The following is a 4023-nucleotide window of genomic DNA, read 5'->3' as shown; positions in this document are numbered from 1 at the left end:
CGCCGAGGAAGGAGGAGACGAGAGAGAGGGAGGGAGGAAAGGGCCAGCGCCAGCGCCGCCTCCTCCGCCTCGCCTCAGGCCCAAGTCCCTAAGTTCCGCCACAACAGGGCCCTGGCTGCACTCTGCTTCTTGGTGGTTGATGTGGGGGGCCTTCAAGGCCTTTCTGATACACACACTATAGATATATACACATGTATACATTCACAGTGTGTGTGTGTGTGTGTGTATTGTATATCTATTCCATCGTATACTGTGAATGTATCCCTGTGTAGGTACACACTCGGGGCTTTATGAAGGGGGGCGGAGCTACTGCCAAAAGGTCTCACTCTCAAGTTTGCCCAGTTATTACTCTAGAGCCTTCCCAGCCTTACTGCGCAGGCGCAGAAGGGAGCATTTGTGTGCATTCGCAGATGCCATTCGAAGAAACACTGTTACAGGAAAGCTATCTGTCCATATCTATATTGTGTGTTTATATACGTGTGTGTGTGTTCTGTATACCTAATCCATTCTATATTGTGAATGCATACATGTGTATATATCTATATATATTGTGTGTGTACATATATTGTACAGTTGCTCCTCCTAAGTCGTGGATCTGAGATCCGCAGCCTCGATTCTGCACAGAGGGGTGACCTCTGTCATTTCACAGAATCAGAGTTGGAAGAGACCCCAAGGGCCATCCAGTCCAGCCCCTTTATTCTGCCATGCAGGAAATCTCAATCACAGCATCCCCTACAGATGGCCATCCAGCCTCTGCTTAAAGACCTCTAAGGAAGGAGACGTGTACACGCCCGGTGCATGCACACAGGCCATATGCACAGGGGCACACCCTGTTCAAGATGGAATACGCGTGAGCCTCCATTTTCACAGGAGGCTCCGGAATGGATCCTCACACAGAGGGCCAACTGTATGTCTATTCCATTGTATATTGTGAACATATACATGTGTGTATGTATGTGTATGTATGTATGTGTGTATATATATATGTGTGTGTGTGTATATATATATATATATATATATTTGTGTGTGTATGTATGTATTGTATATTGTGAATGCATACATGTGTATATATCTATATTGAGTATATGTGTGTGTATATACATGTCTGGCAGATGTTGAGCACAGAGTTGCACTGGAGGACCTAGAGATCCCTAGAGGGGTATTCTCTTAGGTAAAAACGTACTGTTTTTGTTATTTGTGGTTTTTTCCACATTCACGGGGGTCCTGTGCCCCTTACTCCAGCAAATGTGGAGGAATGAGTGTGTGTGTATATTGTATATATATGTGTGTGTGTGTGTGTGTGTGTGTGTTGTGTGTTTTCAAAACCTAACACAGGGTTTTGTGTGTTTACATAGAAATGTAAAGGGTCTGTTCCAAGGTGGGGATGATGGATCATGAAAAGAGCTTATTAATATGTTGAAGTAATTGTTGACTGCTGTAGGTTTTGCTGACATGTTGTATGGTTTTGATTTGTTGCTTTTGGGGTTAAATGTTACAACAATATTATCTGTTTTGTTTTAGTGTTATGAGCCAATGATGACCATGTATTAGAACAAACCTGTATCATAAGTGCCTTTTGAAGGGATAAGATGTATGCATTAGTGTGTTAAGATAAGTTAGTTATATATGGTTGGAGGGTGGTTTAAATAAAGGTTGTTAATTGTCTGATTATATTTAATAAGGGAATTGATGCTTAACTGTAATATGTTATGTGGATGAGTATATGTGTTTGATTGATTCAGTGAATTAAAGATCTTATAAGTTTAATTCAATCCTTGGAATAAAGGGGATGTTGGTGTGACTGTGGGATTGGTTTATAGCCAGGTGTGAAATTGTTAGCCTGAGAACAAGAGACATGTTTATGGTTCCAAATGTTCAAAGGTCAATTAATCTCAGTGAGAGGGGGAACATGAGAACAACACATTTCTCCTGTGTGAAAGAATGTGGTGTTTTGAAATGCTTCTGTAAATAACATATTGGTGAGAAAATTGTCTTTGTAGGAACTATTAATTCAAGATTAATACGGGGGGGAGTTAATTGGGTTTTAGCAGTAGGATCCTCAATGAACTGTATACATGCTTGTGTTGTAAACTGTAACGTCTGATCCAACAGTGCTAAAGTCTTAGCATGCCTGCTATGTTTCCTTTTTCTTTCTTTTCAATAAATCTATCCTGAGAAACCTTCCAGTGAGCTGGTTATTCTCAATGAGGGAGCTGACTGAGCAGAGAACCTGACATCCTCTGTATCCTAGTCTCTGGAGCAGCAGAAAACGAGCTTGCTCCACCCTCAAATGACACACCCCTTCAGATATTTAAGCTTAACCTACTCTTCTGCAGGGTAATATCCCCAGTTGCATAAGTCACTATAGTTTTTTGTGGGTTTTTCGGGCTATGTGGCCATGTTCTAGAAGAGTTTATAACTGACGTTTCGCCAGCATCTGTGGCTGCCATCTTAAGATGCCAGCCACAGATGCTGGCGAAACGTCAGGAATAAACTCTTCCAGAGCATGGCCACATAGCCTGAAAAAACCACAAAAAAACTATGGATGCCGGCCATGAAAGCCTTCAACTTCACATTGCATTAGTCACTCCTCATAAATGCAGCTTATCAAGTCAAACTGGTTTGTGTAAGCAACAATTTGGCTGAAAACCAGGATTGTAAACCATGGCTTAGGTGTGGTTTGCATTGCTATGTCACTTTGTAGGTAAATTATTCATTTCGAAATTCATAATGTAAGGAGAAGTGGGAGGTAAAAGAGAAGCAAGGAGTCCACAAGCTAGAAGCTTTGGTCTGTTCTTCCCTGTAATGTCAAACCATTACGGCATTATGTCTGAACAGCCTCTGTGTTTCCAGCCTCTGGGAATGCCACCCTCCGAAGCCTGCTCCTGTCAGCCAAATTTCCAAGGCAGAGAATGAAGAAAAAGTCAGGCAGGGTCTCTTCTCTCCTTCCTCTTGAGATCTCAGCCATGCCAATGGAGCAATGCCATCCAATAGCAAGTGGGAAAAATAAGATCTAATTACCTGTTTTTATTTAAATGTCTCTAAATGGCATCAAATAGAGAACTGGAGGTGTCAGGTTTAATGTCTTTAAAATATCCACATATACAAACATGGTAAAGTAGTAAAACACCCAAAGGAGTTATATAACCCTAGCAAATATGGAGGGACAACTGTAATTTTAAAATTTAAAGCCCAGTTGTCTGTTCAGTAGACTCTGAGAGTGAGGTGGAGGTGAATCAAAGCTTTGTGCAACGCATTGTTCGGCTTTAGTTTGAACACCTAAACATGAACAAAGGCTTTTAGGGAGCTCCAGGGACTCATTTTTTTTAAAAAGCTAATATTTTGTTTTTGGGAGCATTGTAACAGCGTGGTAGATAAGTTGTAGACTGAGTTGTTTGTTCAGGCCATAAGGTATAACCAATGTACACAATAAACTCTAAATATAAAAATCAAAAATAGGGAAGGCCGAACTTGTTAGACCCAACTCATTCATTGGGATCATTAAATAAAAAGGTAAAGAATAAAATCATTTACTAGAATCATAATCTAGCACATAAATATATGTCATGTTCTAGTGCCATGTGGCTAATGTTGGGAGCTATTCCTTGCTTGGAGGGAGGGGGAGGGGCCATTATTCACATCCCTTCAACATCTGATGCTTGTACATTATGCACCCCTATTATAGGGCTATAAAACAAGCAATATGAAATGCACTGTCTCCACTGCTCCACAGACATACGATGAGAAGGCTATTACAGGATCTTTAAATATTACCCAACCAAATGTCCTGGAGACATTTTGAAAACTGAAACAAAGAAAAAATTAGGATCACCAAAATGTTACAAATACATCTATTTCTTGTTTTTTCACTATACTTTTTTGGTTACTAAATCTAAGACTTTAGAGGTCCGAATAAAACATATTGTCCATTTCTCTCTTTTTTGTTGTTGTTACTAAGAATATAGCACCAATTGCATCAAAAATAGAATATTTTTGTATTGACTCTTGATCTGTAGTTTTATG

The sequence above is a fragment of the Sceloporus occidentalis genome, unplaced genomic scaffold (genome assembly GCF_023333645.1).
Source record: "Sceloporus occidentalis isolate IW3139 unplaced genomic scaffold, rSceOcc1.0.p SCAF_1, whole genome shotgun sequence".
Taxonomy (NCBI): Eukaryota; Metazoa; Chordata; class Lepidosauria; order Squamata; family Phrynosomatidae; genus Sceloporus; species Sceloporus occidentalis.
The sequence above is the reverse complement of the archived record's forward strand: the minus strand, read 5'-3'. Positions refer to the sequence as shown.